Source organism: Rhododendron vialii, chromosome 6a, assembly GCF_030253575.1.
Source record: "Rhododendron vialii isolate Sample 1 chromosome 6a, ASM3025357v1".
Classification (NCBI taxonomy): Eukaryota; Viridiplantae; Streptophyta; class Magnoliopsida; order Ericales; family Ericaceae; genus Rhododendron; species Rhododendron vialii.
The window spans coordinates 36031103-36047489 of record NC_080562.1 but is presented as its reverse complement, the minus strand read 5'-3'; the positions used below and the strand labels follow the sequence as shown (position 1 = coordinate 36047489).

Sequence of the window (16387 nt, the reverse complement as noted above, 5' to 3'; positions counted from 1 at the left end):
GACCCTCTTTGATGTCGCAATGAATAATAAAATCTAGAAGATGATCGTGCGATAAAACTAATTGTTCAACGACTACTACGTACTTCATGTGCTACTGCTCTCTGCCCAGTAACATTGCGTGTGTAAACCAAAGAAAGAAAGGTTCATCTATGGGTTGGGCTTACCGATAAGGCCTAGTCCTCCCCAAAGTCCAAACCTCAAAACTGCTGTATTTGAAAAGAAAATGGGTTATTTACTTTTTTGATCCCAAAATGTTAAGCAAGTGTCATTTTGGTCCCTAGTATACCAATTGCAGATATTCAGTCCAAAAAGAAAGCTAACAATTATAACTAAACGAAACTCTCTCAGCAAGGGCGGAGGAAAATGGAGACAAATGGGATCAGCTGACTCCACTGCCATCCAATTTTTCAACTAGGGTATTTATACGTCACACCCAAATAATACTAATTGACCCCACTTAAAATTCTCAATTTGCCCCAATTCCACAAAGTAATGTCAAACTTATCAAAAAGTATATTGCACGGGTAAAATCTACACTATTTCAACCAATAAGAGGAATGGTAATGTTCACCCTCTTTTCAGAAGGGTGAACAAAATTGCACTCATTCTGAGTTGAGGGTGAACATTACCCTCCTTCTCCTATTGGTTGAAATGGTGTGGATGTCAACACAAAGTGTGTGGATCCCACCATAAAGTGATGCCGTGCTTATCAAAAAGTGTATTGCACGGGTGAGACCTACACCATTTCAACCAATAAGAGATAAAATAATGTTCACCATCTTTTCAGGAGGATGAACAAAATTGCAGTCATTCTGAGGGTGAACATTACCCTCCTTCCTATTGGTTAAAATGGTGTGAATCCCATCACATAGTGATATCATGCTTATCAAAAAGTATATTATACGGGTGAGACTTACACCATTTCAACCAATTAGAGGGAGGATAATGTTAACCTTCTTTTTAGGAGGGTTAACAAAATTGCACTCATTTTGAGTTGAGTTTTGTCCACCCTCCACTTAAGAGGGTAAACATTATCCTCTGTCTTATTGGTTGAAATGGTATGAATCCCAACACAAAGTGTATGGATTCTACCATGATGTCATACTTAACAAAAAGTGTACTGCATGTGTGAGACCCATGTATCATAGTAAGCTTTACAATTGGTTGTGACAGCTGTTACTTACAACTCCTAGATTCGGGTATCTTCTGGAGAGAGAGAGAGAGAGAGAGAGAGAGAGAGAGAGAGAGAGAGAGAGAGAGAGAGAGAGAGAGAGAGAGAGAGAGAGAGAGAGAGAGAGAGAGAGAGAGAGAGAGAGAGAGAGAGAGAGAGAGAGAGGTGTTCCGGATGCGCAGTAAAAATAACTTTTAGAAAAAAAAGGTTTTTCAAGTTTAAATATAATGAAAATGAAAAATAATTTTTTAATTTTTTTTACACCGTTTAAAGAATCTCGATGAGATCTATCAAACAAAAACCATATTAGTCGGAAAATTATTTGTGTAAACACATAATTTTTGAGCTTGAAAAACCTTATTTTTTTAAAAAGAACTTTAAAAAAGAAAATGAAACACCCTTTACGTGCCCTAAGAGTAGATCTAACTCTTGTGCATGCACGTCCCACCGGCGGCAGGAAGTAATATCACCCCTAGACTTTCTAATATAAGACCCAATCGTCGGAGGCAGTAGAACAAGAATATGCGCCATTGTTAACGAGTAATTATTTGATAGTTATCGTCACATGGTACTCCAAATTACTTTACAATACGTTTTTGTGTCTATACGTAGAGTACTATCCCATATAAAATAAATGATTCTAAAATAATCCGGAATACCACGTGACGATACTCCCGGATTATTGTATAATTTCAACATGTTAACTCAAAAAATCTCACTGCCCAAATTCGAGGAGTATTTTTCTCCGCATCACTGGGGAACCTCATAAATTTTTTACTGCAATTTGAGAAACTAAACGTAATTAACTAGTGGTCTGGATCTGGACGAGGGAAAAAAAAAACCTAGTGATCTGGACGAATCGGTTATACTTTGTTTTTCGGTTATATACTTTGTTTGTTTATATCCTTATTTCTTCCGGCCTAAAATGATAATAGTACTTAAATTGCTGGGGACGTAAAAACTAGAATAAAAATCTATAATATTAGTACTCTCGTGTATCGGGTTGGGTTAAAAACTTCACTAACTACAACTAACAAAACTGACTTTCGCAGAACAAAAAAAGAACAGGCAACACAATTCTCTCAGACAAATGGTCGTTACATAATACTATGATGCAGTCATTATCTGCATGTGTAGCCGATAATTACAACTATACATATTCAGATTGTAACCCAAGTAGGCTCTAAAGTGTTGTCCTCAGAAACTGTACAACGAAATATAGAACTGCCAAGAATAGTGCAATTTGGTAGGCATCTCTTTGGAAACTGTCATCCCTTTGAAAGAACTGCAAGTAAATCACCAAGAAGAGAACACAACCCCATCAGTCAATGCTACAATTTAGGAAAACTCCTCAGCCCAAGATCACCCATACCCAAAATCTCCTTCACCTCCCTTCCGGTGCTTCCACAACTCGTTGGATCATGTAAGAATTTTGTTAAAAAATCCGAGTTACTATGGATACACCGGAATATGGGGGTGTGGGAATTTTGGGTACATCAGTACATGTGACCTTGTGCCACAGATGCATAAGAATTGCTGCACGAAGGGTAGACCGTAGAGTGGGAAATAAATAAACCGATAGCTAAAGAGAGCTTCTAAAGAAGAACTCACCTTCGTTGGATCACCAGAAGGGTCTGGGTAAATCTCTAAGTTCTCTTTTGGTGCTGAAAACCGGCTGGTAATGTCCTTAACAAAGTCGGATACATCTTTCCCAGACTCGATCGTAGTGAAAAGACGGCGCGACGTCCAGAAATAAGCCTGAGCAATGGGTGATGAAGCTGATAAATCCCAAAACTCCTTGTGCTCGATCACTTGTCCACTGATCTGGTTCAGAGTAAACTGAGAAGCAACTTTAATAATCACGTCTCCTCCTATACCAGCAAGTAAAGATTTAGGCTTCCCTTTTATCGTCCACTTAATACTCAGCACACTGGTTGACAACATCACCATTTCTTGCACAACCTACAACAAAGAAAATGGGATAAAGATCCACAAGGGAAAAAAACAACCGAAAATTGGAAGATAAGCACACAGAAAACGTATATGTTGCTATCACTTCAAAAGACGACTTCAAATACAGTTTCAAGGTTTCCTACAGGGATTAGTAACCAGGACAACTAACAAATTTCTCATTTTATTTTTATGAAGCCTTCAGTACCAAACTCATTCGTAGATATAAGTTGATTAACCAATTTCAACTCTCTTAAGTATTGTACTAATAAGCATCAGGTTGTAAACCATTCATCACCTCTCATATATTGAAAGCACGATGATCAGTTAGTAGTTTATAGTTTCATATGCATAGACATTAAGCTAACTGACACGCATGTGCAATTTTGTGGAGGCAATAAGTGCATACCTTTTTCATCGAACTTTCTATTTTGAAAGGCATTTACCTGAGGTCAACATAAAATCTAGCAAGCCGATCTCCAAGAGATGAATCTAAGACCTTCAATGGAGGTTTGAGGTCAGTCTCAATCCATCAACCTTTTCATTTGGAAGACATTTTGGGTGCTTATAGCGTAAGCCCAAAGAGCCAGTAATGGCAAGAGGATTTCAAATTCAAACCATTGTGATCGACCGAGATTTCCGATTTCGTTGACCATGAAAAGTTGGTCAACCAGCCAAGCATTCTAGTCTTCAGGTAGTAGACAGGAGATAACACCACTCGCCCAAGTTTTTGGGTAGGGTCGACCACCTTAAAAGACAACAGATCGGTCAACAAAGAAACTGGTTTGTTCAACTAACAAGACGTTCAGAATATATTTTCCAGAACATGCCTCTACCTGCTAGTTGACCAAGCAAATACACTCTATGATACTTGTAACTATCTTTGTTCTGCTTCCGAGGTCCATATATTGTCTAAGTGATCCCAGACAAGTGTAGGAAAAAAATGGAAAGGGGATTTGAAGTGTCAGCGGAGAGGAGTACACACCTATGCTGTAAGAAGTCAAACAGTGAGAAAGGGCCAGAGGAGAAACTCTCAACCTAAAGGCTCAAGTACAAGAGCTTTGAGAGAATGAGTGAACAAATGCGTAATGCAAGGGCAGGGTACGCATCATTTTCATTACGGACAGTAATGGGGTTTGTTTCTAATGTAGGACAGATTTGGAGTACGGTTAAGGATGCTCAAACACAAAGAAAAGGGGATGTTTTGGGGCTGTGAACAGTGTACGTGAACAATAGATAAATAAAAGAGTTCTAGGCCTCACACCTAGACAACCTTAGGCATCACACCTAGGGCCTCTTTATCATCACAACCAAAGAAAAAGGATTGCATCACACAACCTTGAAAGCTTAAAGCTGCAGGATTTTGTACATATTCAATCAATCATTCATACTCTTGAAGTTGCATCAATTTATAGACTCCACAAGTAGTGTTAGATGCAAACGACCATTCCCCTTTCCAAAGGTCTAGAACAAAGCATAACCTATCAATGACTTCAGAGACTATTCTTATTACCTGGAGGTCTAGAACAATGAACGAATAGGACATCGACTAAATGCAACTAATAAAACCATGTGGTTAATGTACGTAGGTGCAAATTTATGTAAATAAGTAGATCCATTCAACAAACAATGGAATATATACCATGACTCCCAACCTTCGGAAAATACAAAATACCCATGGTCTTCATTATGGATTGCATCAGTTCCATCAGCGTTTTTTTCTAGGTGTGCGCGCATCAATACAAAATCCTCAATATAGTGGTTATATCTCTCAGTGGACTGGCCCAGGGCAGTTGTGCTATGGTGGCACAACCCCAAGCATCTGCTTCCTCTCTCGGCTCCAAGCCACAAGACATCAGACTCCCGTGGTACTGCATGGCATGCCTAGCCCAGCCTTAGGTTTTTTTAACGTCACAGTACCGGATTGCGTTGTGGTGGTTTGGTCATTCCCATCCCTTCTTAGAATCAACCTGTCTCTACGGTGCTTGGTACACCCAGATCTCAATAGATGGCCCCTATCGAACACGTTGTCTACGTTAGGGTGATGTGTCAAGGACACGTGGCAGCATCGATGAGGTACCTCCAACGAGTAAGCCACTTCTAAGTGATTCGTGTTGAAAGCAAGCTTCACGAACCTCTTCCTGAGCAGCAGTCGTGATGAAAGTTCTGAGGTTCACAAGGGCATCACCATCTTCAAGGGTGTGGTTAACTCAACCAACTGGCTTCACCATGTGGGACATACTTCAATTATTACCACACTCACAATAACTTCACCTAAGATGATTGCATCACAGTCATCAAATTCCCAACCTCTGCTGGTCATTGCGCTAATACAACTTCCTATTATTACAGACTCGATTCAAGGTTTTTAGTAGGGATGCAGCGGGTAAAATTTTAACCTAAAATGCCCATATTGGTTTCCCTTGGGGAGTTGGATTAGAAAGATAGATATAGAGACTAGTCAAACACATGCTTCGATATCATTTCAAGACTTGTAAATACTAATTTTACCAGGTGATCCAAGTCAAATAGAACAGAGCAAAGCAGTCGTAACTAATAACTTCAAAATAAAAGCATTTTCTTTTGTAACATTCTGATCAAGGGATGGAAGTGAGAGAGAGAAAGACCAAACACATAGAAAGGTAAATAAACCACTACAGAATAGAATCCTCACCACAGTTGGCCTCTCTAGGGCATCGGTTATCCAAAGTGGTCTCTTGTACTTCTCACGTCCAGTAAAACTTCTGACAGGATCCTGAAATTGGTGGTGAGGAAAATTTCAACATTCATGAATGACGGATATCAATTACACCAAGGGTAAACAAAGAAATTATTTTTTCCTGATAAAAAAAAATTACACCTAGGATAAACAAAGACAGCGGCAATTGTAATAATAAAATAAGTGAATCTGTCAAACCATTTTCATGTCACTGCTGTTCCTAGTGAGGGAATTTTATCATCAATACTCAATACAAAGTTCTCTGTGAAAACTGGATGGTAGAGGGATCAAATAGGACCAGAGCAAATTACCAGATGAAGTCAAAATGCTGCTACGAAAACAAGTTAGAAATACCAAAGCTTCAAATCAATAAGAAGCTTCATTCCGTATATTCTCAAAGAGTACCTGTGAGACGGTAGAGGCCCACCTGTGCTCTCAGAGAATAGAGAGCCCCTAGAGTGTCTGCTTATGAACAGTTCAGAGATTTTGATATATTGATTCTTTAAATTATCGTGTCATGCTATTGTTTTCTGTTCAAACCTCTATTGATTCAGGTAGTTGGGCACTTGTTCTAGTCGCTTGTTTAGCTTAAAAATCCTATCGTACCCTCACCGCAGGTTGTGATTGGAGTGAATTGAAGATTTAGGGAATTCAGGAACTCTGCAGAATTTGCTGTAATAGTTGACAAGGGACAGTTGTAACTCTGAGATTTTTAAGAAATATTAACCTATATATTAATGTTTTTCATATCGTAAAATCCAGGTCCTTAGAAGAATAATCGTTAAACAAACAAGCAATTCTAAGGAACCGCAAAACAAATAAACAGAATAGAATATCTAAAAGATAAAAAGTGTATACACCTTGTACTTGACAGCAACAGCATAGGTTCCAAGGGCTCGATTGCCTTCACGAAGCTCTAAGATATCACGCACAAGTTATCTTGCTGTAGCTTCCACGGAGGGGCTGCTAATGCACTCGAACTCATTACAAAGCTCACCAAAGTCCAAACCATCAACAATCTTATCAGCTTCTGATCTTTCAATGGTATCACCAGGAGGTACCTCAGTCCTATTAGAGTCATTAGCAACTGCAAGATGTACGTAGTAACTAATCAAAGTTGTTCTGATTGGGACAGTTAAAAATTGATAATCAATCTACACTTAGAAAAACTTCATACGGAGCAACTAAAAACCCTGTTAAAGAAATATAAAATATTTTCAAGTAAGATGGTTTGAAGGTTTGAACCTAAGCGCCCCATTTCGCAAATAATGCTAGAGGTTGGTTTGTATGTGCTGCTCTCACTGCCCCATACTGGCAAAATCAGAACTAGGTACTACTCATTTGTTAATAGACTTAAAGTAAAAAATATATCATACAAGAAACAAATCGCAAGGAAGAAAGAAGAAGAATTAATACTAAAGCACATAGGACGGTGCGTTTGTTTGACTTATTATCAACATCGAATTGAATTATATATCCAAGAAAACCACGCGATTTTGGTTAACATTTTCACAGCCCTAATTAAATATACATCGGCTATATATTTATGCAAAGTGTGAGTGTTGTAGCACTGTACACCGATTCTCAACCCAATGGTCTATGCATGATATTTAGAGGTGGGGAAATATAAATGGGCAGTGTCATTACTAATACTACCACTGTTAATGATTCCAAAGGTTTAACATATCCAGGGGAATCGAATATCTCTTCACCATTAGTCCCGCAAAAAATCAACCTTCTTCAACTTTACCAACAAGAACTTCCAATTAACCCCAGACCACTGCATTTCTCACAGAAGGGAAGCGCAATTGCGAAAGCTTTTGCGCCAAATCAGTCTTGGTACCATGAGTCCCGTAAAAAACCGGCCTTCTTCAACTTTACCAACAAGAGCTTCCGAATGACTTATGCATATATTTTTTAATGATCAATGATTCGATTCATTCATTAATTAAATTTTTATATATTTTTTTCTAGTGAATCCTATTAAAAAATCAATTCAATTGGATATTCGTAAGGCTTGATTTCAATCTTTCCAAGTTATTATTCAGTGTTTTAGAGTTATCAAAAATTGAAAGATCAAATCAAAAAAATTTGATATTCGATTGATCTGATTTTTAATATGTCTACCCAAAAACATATTTTTGAAAAGGGCTCAGATGGCTCATGTGGGACGTGAAGTAGGCCCCACAAGTCACAATGCGATTTATGCGCATCTGTGCGAGTAGTTTTTCCATCTTTTAAACGAACACCAAAAAAGAGGGCAAATGCTTTTGGATAATTGGGTCTAGCGAACCCATTTCATAATTCCAGACAAATAATCTTAGCTGTTGAATAATTTTTTTAGTTGGCACGGCACCTATATATAATCAACTCAATCGGATGGGTATAGGCTAGGGGTGGCAAACGGGCGGGTTTGGGTCAAATTGGGTAAGTTGTTAGTGGGTTGGGTCTTTAATGGGTCATTGACCCATTTAGACCCATTAACTATGAGTCTAATTACCCATACCCAACCCGACCCATTTATTTTAAAGCAAACCCGACCCGCCCATTAACCCAATTACATATATACTAAAAATTATGATCGAAAAATTAGAAAAGTAAAAAAAATTATGATCGAAACTCATAAATTTTTTCAAAAAGACGAGAATAAGTAATTTTTTTTGTCTTTATTCAAAAAATTATAAATTTCGATCAAATTTTTTTACTTTTCTGATTCCTCTTATCAAAACAAATTAATAAGTCACAAAAATATGACACAAAACAAAAAAAATGCAAAAAAAATTTGAATAAGGACAAAAAAATAAGTCAATTTTTTAATCCAAACCCTTTGCGGGACTACCATGAGAGAAATTTATTCACGGCGGAGCACAATTTCACGGGTCCATTCGCGCAATTAATGGATGAGATGTGTTTTCAATTTTGACTGGTCAAAATAATTGTTACCGGTCACAATTAATTTTTAATTCGGACAATTCAAAATATTTTTGGACGCGTGTGATTTAGCACAAAATAATTGAATAAAAGAGAGAGAAGGCCATGTTCCTGGGGTTTGGGGTTGGGGGGAGGGAGAGAGAGAGAGACAGAGAGAGAGAGAGAGAGGCGGGGGGGGGGGGGGGGGGGGGGGGGGGGGGGCGGGGAGGGGAGAGAGAGAGAGAGAGAGAAGGGGGGGCTGGGGGGGGGGGGGGGGGGGGAAGGACAGAGAGAGAGAGAGAGAGAGAGGGGGGGGGGGTGGGGCGGGGAGGAGGGAGAGAGAGAAGGGGGGCTATACTCTTCCATCTCCCAATTGCAAAAGAGACCAATTAAGAGATGAAATTTGGTGGGTTACTTTCATTGCCCATTGGGTCATTTAAGTTGACCCAATTAATGCCCAATTATGACCCAACTAATAATAGGTTAGCTGGGTTTGAACCCATTCTTACCCAACTAATAAATGGGTTGGGTTGGGTCTATTTTCTAATTGATGGGTCTGGGTTTGTTAATGGGTCTGGGTTCAATTTGCCACCCCTAGTATAGGCATTGGATATTTTTTTTTTTTTGACAATCTCAATTACATTCATTAAAAGTCCCAAGGGCAGTACAGATTTCACAAAAAAATCCAGGAATAAGCCAATCCATCTAGAATAAATTAAATAGACATCCTGCGGTTGGATGAAACGTAATATCCCATACTGAGCTGTTTAAATAGTTAGGTGCCCACCGCACGGTTGGATTTCGTTTAATCGCCACATCACAATTCAGCTTATAAAGACCTTGATCCGGAGCCCTCCATTGGGAAGGATTGTCCACAATAACAGGCCTGGGTTGTCCACATGGATCAAATGAGGTGCCCTAAGCTCAGAGAAGTGTATAAAAATTTAAACCCTTTCATGCATCCCCATCCAAAAACCCACGGCCCCCAAACTGGCCTCTCCTTCAAGTCCACTAATCCTGTCTATTTTATCACCTCCCCTTCATCTTCACATGCACACTTGCACGTAGAAACTGCCACCAAGGCAGAGGTTTTTCTTGCATCTTACACGTGTGTTTGCCTAGCTCCTTGGCACATGTTTTTGTTTTATTTTAACTTTTTTGTCTACCTTTTTCTTTCCTTTGTCTGTTTGTTACCAAGTTATGATGTACTCCCATGGATATCACGTGTGCAAACCATCACATACTACACACCACACAATTAACACACCTCTCACAAAATCAAGATTAATTTTAAATACCAAATATCTGGGACGGGTGTTACAATAGTGGCCCCTTTATCCTCCGATAGAGTTTGCTGGTGTTGCTAATCTCCGCCCACTAGGTGGAGAATAACAAGTATATAATAAATATACAAGTTCAGATTTCAATACACATTTCACAGATATTAATCAGTGGCGGAGCCACATAGAGACAAGTGGGGGCACGCGCCCCTACTGCAAAATCCAATAATATCAGTTTTATCTCCTAAATTATAGGTCATGACAATTTGTATCTAAAAATTATACACATTTTTTCTCTTGTAGCACTTACATCCTCGGGTATCTTTGTCAAGATGCCAAAAATGTTTTAGTTTATGTACTTGTTTTTTTTATAAAGACCCGTTATCCATCTGTATATTGTAACAAATTTTGCATTCTAAGTCCTTTCATTTATATTATGGTGGTTTACCATAAAAGAGAAAAGTTTTAAAATTATGTCAATTAATGGTGCCCCCACCGAGCCTAATTCTTAGCTACGCTACTGATATTAATACACATTTTTGAATGCGGTTACATTTTCAACTACTCCTAATGGGCGGACGTTAACATTTTTCTATTTCTATACTAGGAGTATTTGGATTCTCTTCCTCAAAACATATCATATGATGTGATGTGAAAATATGATTTTTTTTTTTTTTTATCCGCAGGAAAATATGATCTTAATCTCTTAAAAGTTAACAAATATTCTAGAACTACAAACAACAATACAAAAACACTCACATACACATTCACCCAAATTTGGGCCCCACACATTAGAGTTGTGTAGTGTGTGTGGGCTCCGCATGTCTTATGAGTGTGTATGTGTAAGTGTTTGTGTGTTAATTTTGTCATGTCAAATAGCTTCCGCATTTTTATTTTATATTGGCAATCGTATGGTTTAATTGGATATTTGAAGGATATGGATATTGGTGTTTGTCTAGCTTGTTACAAAGAAAAATATTGGTTTGGTTTGCACTTTTTGGCTTTAATAAAATATTTATTTCTTTCAATATTATTTTGAGTTGTCAAATATTTTATTTAGGCTTCGTATTCGGTGATAGTCTCGTGGTTCACGGCTGATCATGTTCTCGGATTTGGAGCGTGACAAGAGTGGTATCAGAGCCGAGATTCGATTTTTTATATTTGCAATTTACATTGCATCTTGTCTTAGTTGAGGTCTGGGGTCCCAGAGTCCAATAGGTATATGTGGTTATGTAATAACCCGAATTTTTGAAAAATAAAAATTCATTTAATAATTCATTTTTCGATTAAATAATTCAATATTAGTTATTTAAATTATTGAAAATTCCTATTTAATTGTTTTCCTATTTGATAATTCTTATTAAATTCTTTTAATTCAAAATAAATACTTTCATATTAAGAAATATATATATATATATATATATATATATATCAGTAAGGATCCTGTTAGCCCTTGCTTATTTTAGCTAAAATAAGCCCCTCCATTTTCAGGCCATTCCCGACCAGATTTCGATAATCCGAGCCGCTCAATGTGATCAGAATGTGATTTTTAAGCTTTTCAGAGGAATCGATGGAAAAAAATCCCGGGAAGGGCTTCATTCAAACAGGTTTTCATTTAACGGCTCAGAAATAGTTTTATGAAAAACTGGCCGGATGAAGCCCTTCTCGATATTTTTTTTCATCGATTCCTCGCGGGTACCCTTAAAAACGCATTCTGAACACATTGAGCGGCTCAGATCATCAAAATCTGGTCGGAAAATGGGAGAGGCTTATTTTATTTTATTAAAATAAGCAAGGGCTCACTTGATCCTTACTTGATATGTGTGTGCGCGCGCGCGCAGAAAATTACGATTGTTATTATTTTACCGTAAAACCCTAGAACCGGAGCTAACGCATCTCGTCTTGCTCAAACACCACACAATGCTCTTATTAAAACCCTTTCTTTTTCTTTCTAAACTAGTATAAACCCCGTGCTATGCACGGCCAGTGAACAACATCGTAGACACATTATTTTTATGTCTCACCTCAATCTTTTTACTTTTTTAGTCGGTGCCATCATACATCAATTAATTTTTCATCTAAAATAATTCAAAGCAAGTCATTAGACGATGACAAAAAAGTTATTCATTAGGGTGGCCTATAATCTTTCATCTTCTCGTTATGTATCACAATAGAACGAAAAAAATGCTCTCATATATATGATGTGATAGTTGTTCGTGGCTATTTGAACGTCTTTAAATTATAGCACGGAGTAGATTGAAAACCCCCAACAAATTAAAAGCTACAATTTGTTCGTTCACAGATTAATTTAAACTACAATCTATTCGTTCACAAATTTATTTAGCAATTCAACAAACAAAACAATCTAAAATACTTGAGCGTATTTGCTCAATTTAACGAAAAACGTCAAGCACAACAATCCGATGACAATCCCAGAAAACTAAGTACGCATATTGTTACACTCTCCACAATCTTGCGCTTTTTGTCAACATCCTATATAAAATAAGAAAAACGCGTTCAACATATTAAAGGACCAAACATAGTTAAAACTATTATTACCTTGTAATACATGCATATACTCCTCAGACCAATTCACATTCAACACAAAAGATACGAAAGTTTGAAGACTTTAAATAGGTGAAATTCGGTCAATACTGACAATCATAATTCCCGTTCATGTGAAAATCCAAAAGTAGTACGTATAGACTATTGAGGGGTTCTTCTTCTAAAAAAGTCGGTGTCTTTTCCGTCAAAAATCCAAAAGTAGTATGTATAGACTATTGAGGGATTGTTCTTGAACGTGAGATTGTGGTTTCAATTCCCAAAAAACCTCTTCCCTTGTCTCTCTATTCTTCTTTTTGACTCTCCTACTTTTGTTTCAAGTACATATGTCACATGGACTACCACATGCCATATGATTATTCAAAGAACAATACCACATGTACAACAAATTTACACAACACACTCACATACATGTGGGGTATGTGAGTGTGCTGTGTAAAATTGTTGTGCATGAAGCATTTTTGAATAATTAAAATTGGTTGAAGACTTGTACTCCCTTGCCGACAAAATATAAAAGAGCTAGACATGGGAAATATGATCAATAGTTAATTCATAAAGGCATGAAATCACCGCTCATTAACTTTTAAAAGACAACAAAAGATATATTAATTGCGGAAAAAAAAAATCTTATTTGTGTTACCTAGAGAGTGGTTGGTGTTTGGAGATGTCAAATATTTCTGGCGCAAGATGCACGATCTCCTTTTCCATTTGACCGATCATTGTCACCACCTTCAAACTTGTTGCCTTTTTTTATTGGAGCAATTTATGTTAGGTTTAACATTCTCTCTATCCATCCTGTTAAAAAGTTATTTACCAACACATGAACTGAAATTATGTTATCAAACAAAACATATGAACTACTAATTACTGTTATCTAATTAAGATCGTGTATTGACAATTGACTAATTGTGTTATATACTAATTAAGATCGTGTATTTGATTCTATAGATTGCACCCATGCATGGTTAGTGACTTCTTGTTACTCCCCAAATTAATACCTTGATAGTGATTTCTTGGACATGCCTTCTGAACCTCCCCCTTCTGAGATTATAGTCGTGTAGGTAGTTTTATATCGGTAACAGTTTTACATGAAATGCGATCTATTTAATTCATATCATTTTCATAGACTTCTACTTTGTATATATTATATATTTACTCTAGTAGATTTCGATCTTATAGTGTAGCTTTCGCAAGTTGATAAAAAAAAAAAAAGAAAAAAGAAACACATGTACAATTGTACATCTCCCATATAATTTGTGCTAATGATAGAACTTAAAATTAATAATTCTCACTTAAAAACTGAATACAGAACTTAAAATTAAAAAAATGGATTCATAAAACCGAAAAGAAAAAGTAGAACAAACTGTATACCTTGATAATGCAGTCAGAACACTTTGAGCGACAAAAGAGTAGAGAGAAAATCTGTGACATAATGAGGTATATATAGAATATTGGAAATATTGAATGGAGAGAATAGGAGGCACATTATATTCCGTTTGAAAGTTGTAAGCAATCTCACGAATCATGAGTGGTTTTCAATTTTTATTTTTTTTTCCAAAAAGATTATGATAGAAAAAGGAAAAGATACATCAGGAAGGAAGGCTCTCATGGGTGGTTGTGAATAAATCATACCATTCATAACTGGTATGAATTTATTAAGTAATTGTCAATTAATTCCTAGATGATTATGATTTGGAAGGAATGAACTTTTAAGGAAAATGGTAAAAAACTTACCGACCCTATGTTAAGAACATATTAATCAAGAATCTACTCATTACTATTACGTTGACCAATGATAATCCTATACGTTTAATTCAATTTATATATTAAATATTTGTGAAAGTAGTAGAAAAAATAAAAATTCTAGAAAATCATACGTCGCGTTGTCGCGACGTGAGGCATGGTTCGGAAACACTCTTTTGCTTTAATATATGTATAGATTATTTCTTTATTAATAGGTTAACCCATAACTATGTTTTGTCACTTCCATCCAACCCATACCCTTGTACTTTTATTTCTAAGTCTAAATACCAATATACATGTGTGTATATCTATCTATTCTAATATATAAAGGGACTAGTAATTGCCCGTGCCTAAAGGCACGATGCAACACCTTCTGAGCACAACTAAATGGAATTACCCTCTTTTCTGACCAATCCAAAAAAAAATTCCAGATTTCGATCACGATCTTATTGTTATTTTAAATAAGCTTCAAACAATTTCCATGTAATTAGATTCAATTAAGCAGATATATGAAGAAAAAAATCAATCTACAACAACGAATAAAGAGAAACCTGTCTAAATTTCAGGACAAAGTATAGTCACAACTTAGGCGAATTAAACCACTACATAATGACATCCTCTTTCCAACTGCCCTAACTTCCGCCAAAACATATATGCAAAGGGTCAGGACAATGACTACCTACTGTTTTTTTTTTTTTTTGCTTCAACATACAATGCCAGAAAATCAATTCATCACCGATTTGAAAACCAAGAAAAATTAAAAGAAAGATGAATATGGGAAATACAGTCGAAACTAATATGATTACAATAGCTCGTATGTTTGGGCGCGGATATCAATTCCCTTCCTTGAGGGTCTTCTTAATGGTGATCATAGACATAGAGGCACGATTTTCCAATCTGAAGGAGGCACCTCCCTCGAAGCCCCAAGCTACCTAAAGATGACATGGCATAACACAACCGAGCAACAAAAGCAAAACAAGTTGAGCACATTATGAGAGTTCAAAAGGCTGAACACTTACAACTCCATCTCAATTTTCCTCTATCTATAAAACTTTCTAGACCAATTAAAATTTTCAGCATACATTCAAAGTACCTACCCGTCTTTGATCCAAATACTTCCGACTTCAAACTTTCTACTAACACTTTTTCAAGCACATACTTCCGACATCAAACTTCGTACTTAACAAATGATCTAATTGAAATCATCCAAGAAACAAATAGAATTTTACATTTAAAATATGAACCAACAGCTCTAAGCTACAACTTATGATCACTAAGGAATATTTCGACAACCTTGAAATGCTAACTTTGAACATTGCCTTCTATGCCTTCAATTTCAACCCTGGCTCATTTGCATTCCTTTTAATATTGCATATCTGACCATGAATAAAGAAGGAGTGTTCCATCCAACCCATACCCTTGTACTTTTATTTCTAAGTCTAAATACCAATAACAGAACATATTCATTCATAAATTTGATAAGACAAAATACTCACGAATGCAAAACTCTCATCGTGTAAACAACTTTACATCTTCCCTCAACGAACTGATTTAAATAACAGAAACATACGAAATTAAAGGCACTCACCAGTTGAATCCATGATCTCTCAACGAACTGATTTAGTAGTCTATAATAGCTTGAGATCGACACCATATATTATAATAGACTAGAGGCCAGGACACACGCGATACGTGTGCAAGTCGGATTTTTCCAACATTTTGTAAAAATGCTTCGCTTTTTGTTTGATCAAATTTTCACAAATATTATGAAAATCCGACTCGTGTGTCCCGGCCTCTAGTATATATGATAGTACTATCTCGATTGGGAGAAGACGGTCGATCGAGAAGAAGAACACGAGACAGGGGTTAGGGTTTTGAATCGTTGAACACCAGCAAGATCAAGGAAGAGACCCTCTCCTTTACACCCCGTCTCCGATTCCAGTACTGGAGAGAGTTTCGTCTTAAGGGGATTCGTGAATTTGAAGCAAAATCCAAATGGGTTTTTGAATTTGGAGCCAATATCCAATGGGACTGGAAAAATACCCCCGTCAT

At 36.8% G+C, this 16387-nt stretch overlaps 1 pseudogene; it reads right to left on the bottom strand.

Annotated features, from left to right (window-relative positions):
* Positions 1-2225: 2225 nt before the first annotated feature.
* Positions 2226-16387, bottom strand: LOC131328692 (uncharacterized; annotated as a pseudogene).